Source organism: Lampris incognitus, chromosome 9, assembly GCF_029633865.1.
Source record: "Lampris incognitus isolate fLamInc1 chromosome 9, fLamInc1.hap2, whole genome shotgun sequence".
NCBI lineage: Eukaryota > Metazoa > Chordata > Actinopteri > Lampriformes > Lampridae > Lampris > Lampris incognitus.
The window spans coordinates 536,456-545,050 of NC_079219.1; positions in this window are offsets into that span (position 1 = coordinate 536,456).

The window sequence follows — 8,595 nt, forward strand, 5'->3', positions numbered from 1 at the left end:
GGTTTTCAGTTTGCAAATCACATTATACATCCATGATCCATTATCTGAAGCACTTATGCTGCTCTCAGGGTCGTGGGGATGCTGGAGCCTATCCCAGCAGTCACTGGGCGGCAGGCGGGGAGACACCCTGGACAGGCCGCCAGGTCATCACATTATACAATAACTAACAATTATATAAAACACAGCAAACATTTTCCACCCTGTTCTTCCTCCCATAACTCATCCCCATCAACTGAGTACAGACACAAAAGAAAGAAAAGTGTGGCCTCCCAGACAGCAGTACGTTTCCGCCTGCCCCTGCAGCTGATGATGCAGCTGCTTCACAGGATTCGGACGCATCACCTATTGGTGATAGTTGTGGCGCCGGAGAGCCCGGGCGTCAGGTGGTTTCCGGACCTAGTTCAGCTGATGATGGCAGGTCCATGGTTGGTCCTTACAACAGGCAGAGGATCGATCCTCTCGCGTCCAGTTCTGGGATGTCGCCTCATGTTTTGGAAGTTGAGAGGATGAGATTGAGTGACATGGGCCTCCCTGAGGTGGTGGTTGCAGCTATTCAGAATGTGCATGCCCCTTCCACCTCCAGGGCTTATTGTATGCGCTGGTAGGTTTTTGCGGCCTGGTGCAAGGCCAGGGACCTCAATCCATGCTCCTGCCCTTTGCAGGATGTTCTGCAGTTCTTACAGGATCTAAGTGATTGTGGCCGCACTGCTTCCACCTTGAGGGTGTTTGCAGCAGGAATTACAGCGAGCCATGATGGGTTTGGCCACTTCACGGTTAGTAGCAACCCCTAGGTCAAGCGCTTCCTGATGAGGATACGTAAACTGAGGCCCCCTACTCAACACTTTGTTCCTCACTGGGACATGCAGACGGTTCTGGACAAGCTGGTTGGCCCGCCATTTGAGCTGCTTGGCCAGGTGGACTTGGAGTTATCAACTATCAAGATGACTATTCTCTTAGCTCTTACGTTGGCCGAGAGAGCAGGCGATCTGTGTGCCTTGTTGGTACATCCTTCCTGCATGTCAATCAGTGACGACAAAGGGTCAGTTGAATTGCGCCCCAACCCATCCTTCCAGCCGAAGGTCATCCCTCCTCATTCTGGTCGAGGGTTATCCATCTGAGATCGTTCTATTCTCCTTCTCACGCTGACGGGGAGGAAGAGCAACTCCATACGCTGTGTCCGGTGAGGGTGCTTTGCTATTATGTGGTGCACTCGGCAATGGTCTGGAAATCCGACCGACTGTTTGTCTGCTATGGTGGTCAGGCACTGGTGGCTCCTCTGTTGGTGCAGCAGCTTGCTCACTGGATTTGTGATGCAATCTGCAAGAGTCACAATGCAATGGGCTTCTCTGCCCCTGTGGGCCCCAGGGAGCACTCTGCTAGGGGCACTGCATCCTTCCTGTATGGCGCTTTCCAGGGGAGTGTCAGTGGAAGACATCTGCTTGGCAGCTTCCTGGTCCTCCACTTTGACATTTGTGGCTGACTTGGTACCCCATAAGGTGCTCGGTGCACTGCTGAGGGGGGCCTCATTTTCAGCTGAATGAGATGTCGGCTGTGCCAAGCCCTTGGCGGGTTGTTGTGGTATGGTATGAGACCTTCAGTAAGGGCAGTGTTCAGCCGTTGGACTGCTGCTGTGATGCAGTATGGTATGAGACCCTCAGATGGGGTATTGCTTGACTGTTGGACTGCTGCTGTGTAGGCTGTTGTTTTGGCTGGTGTCTGGCTAGTGTCAGTCAGGCTCAGCTGGTAGTACACTCATCCCTAACGGCCTTCGCCGTAGGTGTGAACCAATAGCGAAGCCCGTTAGAGGGCAGAGCATGTATAACATAGAAATAGTAGTTACCCTGGAAGTAACTCCAGTTCCATGACTATGTGCATAGCCCTCTAACCTCTAGCCCAGCTGCCCCCAGTTTTTGTTGCTGAGTTCAAAGGGAGATGAGCAGCGGAGACACAGGGATTTTATAGGAGGCGGGGCTCCTACCACTTGATTGGGCAGTGAGGGAAAAGGGTTGTCTCATGTACCGAGGTGGAGCCTTGAAACCAATAGCAAACCCTGTTAGAGGGTACGTATGCACATACTCATAGAACTGGGGGTACATCCAGGGTAACTACTATTTCCTGCCTTCCCTGCCCTCCCCACTCCGATTTATTCTTCTTCTTCTTGGCTTTTATTGGCTGTTGGCATCCAATATGTTGCATGCTGAAATGTAGTTCTTACACTTCACAGTACTATTTACATCGTACACCCGAAGTGATCCCATTCATGACATTATCCATTCTATAACCCAGACTCAGTCTGAGGTAATGCAAATCAGTCCCACGGTGTAACATCTAGGTCTTCTCTAGATACGTCCACAACATTCAAATATTTTTGGCAGCATCCAGCACCATCTTGATTCTTTGACTTCCCCTTTATTTCAGCAGCAATTTATGACCATGGCAGTGAATGCCAAACATCGTTTCTTGTCCATGCAGATATTCTGGTCAGCTCAATTCCTTTTCTGCTCTGGTTCTTTTTGCACTTCCACCATCTTGTCATTAGTGTCCATTCTCTTAACAGCTTTGGTGTATGACAATCCCATTTGTGCTCCCATCTTATTCACATTCTTTTCCTTAATTCTTTTTGGACACTGTGCTGACCCCGTATCACGATTTCCCTTGTCGTGCAGGCACTTTGCTTGCTCTTTCTCAACTTCATTCTCCTCCACTTTGGAGTTGTCCACATCTCCTGACTCGACTACAAACTGCAGCAACATATCAATATTCTTGGCAGCAAAAAACATCTGAGAGGATCTCTCTCATATGGCCTCATACTGTAACACACATACTCAGGTACACTCTTTCCGGCAATCCCCCTTCAAAAGTCAAACACATGTGACGGAGGGCTAAGACGAAGAAAAGGGCCAACAACGCCACCTGGGGAATTGCACCCCAGGAAATACTATTTCTCTTTAAAACCAGAATTAGGGATTTGAAGCTTAACCAGGTGAGCAAATTCGCTACTGAAAAAGGACAGAGACGTGGTTCAAAAATATTAATACTTTGTTTAATTAATCAAAACAAGAAAGGACCGGAACTGGAGCTGCTAAGGAAATTTAAAAAAAAACACGATTAAAACCAACATGAAGCCATTGAATCTTTCTTACAAATAGTTTGTAAAAAAGATATTTTAATACAATTAAGAAAATAAAAAAAACCAATTTAAAATACCAAAAATGCCCAACCTACACAAATAATGGTAACCAAACTAGAAAGCTAGGCTGAGGCCAAGTGTGGAAGGCCGACTAACTGAGGAGGGAGTGCCCAGGGGTGCTGCCAATACTCACCTTCCCTGCAGCACAGCAGACCCACAGCAGACCCACAGCAAACCCACAGCAGACCCACAGCAGACCCACAGCAAACCCACAGCAAACCCACAGCAGACCCACAGCAGACACACAGCAAACCCACAGCAAACCCACAGCAGACCCACAGCAGACCCACAGCAAACCCACAGCAGACCCACAGCAAACCCACAGCAAACCCACAGCAAACCCACAGCAGACCCACAGCAAACCCACAGCAGACCCACAGCAAACCCACAGCAGACCCACAGCAAACCCACAGCAGACCCACAGCAGACCCACAGCAAACCCACAGCAGACCCACAGCAAACCCACAGCAAACCCACAGCAAACCCACAGCAAACCCACAGCAGACCCACAGCAGACCCACAGCAGACCCACAGCAGACCCACAGCAAACCCACAGCAGACCCACAGCAAACCCACAGCAGACCCACAGCAGACCCACAGCAGACCCACAGCAAACCCACAGCAGACCCACAGCAGACCCACAGCAGACCCACAGCAGGCTGGTGAACTCTGCACACGTGTCCCGGTGCTCCGACTCACACACACACATGCAGGGACCTCACCACAAGTGCCTAGCCTCCCACAAGATGACACTCAGACCGCTGAGGGGAATAAGTAACAAAATAAGTCAAATAGGTCAACAACAAAAACCTCAACTAGATAAGGGTCAACGCAGTTAGTAATCAAAAGAAACCAAGGCAAAACAGCAGCAGGTGAACCACCTCCAGCAGGGAGCCTTGACACCAGGAAACACTCCTGATAGCCAGCACACCAGTGGCAGCAAACACTAGGGGATCCACACTGGAAGTTCAGGAACCGCAGCACCAACTACCAGACACCTGCGAGACCGAGGAAGAGAGAAGGACTGCACAGGTGGTCACAGGTGGCTTAGATAACCTGGCCCTGATGAGGAGATTGGCTGAGGAGGAGTCAGGCCTGGAGCTGCATTCACAACCACTCAGCCTACCAGTGAAGCACTCCCCACCACACACAGAATAACTGTCCTCCTTCTCCCCTTCTCAGAATCTAGTCATTAGTGTCTGTGAATGTTCTCATTCATTCAGGTCATGGTTATCCAAAGGAGTTGGATAGTCATTAGACATTAGTCGTCAGTCTTGCCTCCCACACACCTGCAACATCCCGAAATGACTGGGCCTTCCTGAGAGAGGCGGCACCCCACTTACCACTTACACAGCAACACTCTGCACATGCACCAGTCTTAAGGGCTCCATCTCTCTGATGCTTTGAGATACAACCATGATAACCACCCCACTAGTCCTGGTCGATCCTAACTCTCCAAGTTCTCTCCCTACAAACTTCCCGGCAGCACGTGGGAAATCCCCTCTTCACGTGTCTTGGCCTTCATCCCAGCACGACCCTCCTCATCTGTTCCCAGTCACTGACTGAATCACTTGAGTCATTTCACCTCTTCTTTTTCTTTTCTAACGCTCTCCTGCCCTCACCGCCCCCCCCCCTTCTTATTCTTCTTCTGGTTGGTTTTTATGGCGGTTGACAAATAATATTATAGTGCAATACCGCCACCTACTGGATTGAAAATTAGACTAAATTAAATTCTTCTATTGACTATACACACACACACACACACACACACACACACACACACACACACACACACACACACACACACACACACACACACACACACGGCACGGTAGTGCAGTGGTGAGAGCGCCTCAAATTAAGAAGGTCCTGGGTTCGAGCCCCGGGGTAGTCCAACCTTGGGGGTGGTCCCGGGTCGTCCTCTGTATGGAGTTTGCATGTTCTCCCCGTGTCTGCGTGGGTTTCCTCCCACAGTCCAGAGACATGTAGGTCAGCTGAATGTGTGTGTGTGTGTGTGTGTGTGTGTGTGTGTGTGTGTGTGTGTGTGTGTGTGTGTGTGTGTGTGTGTGTGTGTGTGTGTGTGTGTGTGTGTGTGTGTGGTGTCTCAGCCCTGGCAGCCTGTCCAGGGTGTCTCACCACCTGCCGCCCAATGACTGCTGGGATAGGCTCCAGCATCCCCGCCACCCTGAGAGCAGGATAAGCAGTTAAGATAATGGATGGACTGATGGATGGATAGATGGATGGATGGACAATATATTAGAACAAAAACAGGCAGACAAAAAGTGATTCATTCATGCTAACAGCCCCACAGCGCCATCCATGGCCACTTGCTGTATCCTAGCATTGCCTGTGTAGCTAGTTCTTCTCCTTACTGTTCCACACGGCGCCCTCTCTTCCCGCTATCCGTACAGCATGTACGGATAGCAGCTACACACCCAGATGTATATGTCTATGTTACACACACCCAGATGTATATGTCTATGTTACACACACCCAGATGTATATGTCTATGTTACACACACCCAGATGTATATGTCTATGTTACACACACCCAGATATATATGTCTATGTTACACACACCCAGATATATATGTCTATGTTACACACACCCAGATGTATATGTCTATGTTACACACACACAGATGTATATGTCTATGTTACACACCCAGATATATATGTCTATGTTACACACCCAGATATATATGTCTATTTTACACACACCCAGATATATATGTCTATGTTACACACACCCAGATATATATGTCTATGTTACACACACCCAGATGTATATTTCTATGTTACACACCCAGATGTATATGTCTATGTTACACACACCCAGATATATATGTCTATGTTACACACCCAGATGTATATGTCTATGTTACACACACCCAGATATATATGTCTACGTTACACACCCAGATATATATGTCTATGTTACACACACCCAGATATATATGTCTATGTTACACACCCAGATGTATATGTCTATGTTACACACCCAGATATATATGTCTATGTTACACACCCAGATGTAAATGTCTATGTTACACACACCCAGATATATATGTCTATGTTACACACACCCAGATATATATGTCTATGTTACACACACCCAGATGTATATGTCTATGTTACACACACCCAGATATATATGTCTATGTTACACACACCCAGATATATATGTCTATGTTACACACACCCAGATGTATATGTCTATGTTACACACACACAGATGTATATGTCTATGTTACACACCCAGATATATATGTCTATGTTACACACCCAGATATATATGTCTATTTTACACACACCCAGATATATATGTCTATGTTACACACACCCAGATATATATGTCTATGTTACACACACCCAGATGTATATTTCTATGTTACACACCCAGATGTATATGTCTATGTTACACACACCCAGATATATATGTCTATGTTACACACCCAGATGTATATGTCTATGTTACACACACCCAGATATATATGTCTACGTTACACACCCAGATATATATGTCTATGTTACACACACCCAGATATATATGTCTATGTTACACACCCAGATGTATATGTCTATGTTACACACCCAGATATATATGTCTATGTTACACACCCAGATGTAAATGTCTATGTTACACACACCCAGATATATATGTCTATGTTACACACACCCAGATATATATGTCTATGTTACACACACCCAGATATATATGTCTATGTTACACACCCAGATGTATATGTCTATGTTACACACCCAGATATATATGTCTATGTTACACACCCAGATATATATGTCTATGTTACACACACCCAGATATATGTCTATGTTACACACACCCAGATATATATGTCTATGTTACACACACCCAGATATATATGTCTATGTTACACACACCCAGACATATATGTCTATGTTACACACACCCAGATATATATGTCTATGTTACACACACCCAGATATATATGTCTATGTTACACACCCAGATATATATGTCTATGTTACACACACCCAGATATATATGTCTATGTTACACACCCAGATGTATATGTCTATGTTACACACACCCAGATGTATATGTCTATGTTACACACCCAGATATATATGTCTATGTTACACACCCAGATATATATGTCTATGTTACACACACCCAGATATATATGTCTATGTTACACACACCCAGATATATATGTCTATGTTACAAACCCAGGTGTATATGTCTATGTTACACACACCCAGATATATATGTCTATGTTACACACCCAGATATATGTCTATGTTACACACACCCAGATATATATGTCTATGTTACACACACCCAGATATATATGTCTATGTTACACACCCAGACGTATATGTCTATGTTACACACACCCAGATATATATGTCTATGTTACACACCCAGATGTATATGTCTATGTTACACACACCCAGATATATATGTCTATGTTACACACACCCAGATATATATGTCTATGTTACACACCCAGTCCGTCACAGAATCACATGTTGATGTTTCACGTTTCTGCGAACCACAGATAGGTTAAAATCCTGACGTTTCTAAACCAAAAATACATTCATGTCCACATGTGAACTTATAGCCAGTGTTGGTGGAGCTGCGTCCACGTCACATTACTGTCACGTTGGTCTGCAGAAGAACAAAATGGCTGACATTCTTCAATAACTAATAACCTCAACCCTGGATCAAGCTGCAAAGCGTGGCTTAAGGGAATTGTAGCTTTTAAAAATATTAGCGCATTTCGTAGAATTGGAAGTTGTAAAGTCGTGTGGTGGCCTGGCGGCCTGTCCAGGGTGTCTCCCCGCCTGCCGCCCAGTGGCTGCTGGGATAGGCTCCAGCATCCCCACCACCCTGAGAGCAGGAGAAGCGGTTTGGATGATGGATGGATAGATGGACTTTGTAAATACTGAGTTGAGAGTTCACTGAGGGGTTTGGAAGGGATGGGAAACACGTGGGATCAGATTTTAAATTGTTAAAGGGTGAAAATTAACTGTTGTCCATTTAATTTTGACCATATTTGACAGCACCCCACCAGCTGAAGTCAAGAGCTCTCATAACAGTTGGTCGCATGTCTGTAGCCCGGGTTTAAATGGGCTACAGATGTCTTATTGAAATGTGGGACACTCAGTGGAGTCCATCAGGTCTTAGTGTGTGTAGTCCATGGCTGGTATCCCACTTTGGTTTACAGGAATGGCCGACCAATACCCGAGTCAAAACACATCACTACCGATACAGGATCTGAGAGGTTAAAAAGAAAAGAATAAAAATGAGCCTTCAGCATGAGTCTTCAGCTTGTAGACTCACCCTTCACGTTCTGTATTGATGCGATGCAGTGATAACCGACTCATGCACGTAGAACACACATTAATGCCACAGCACA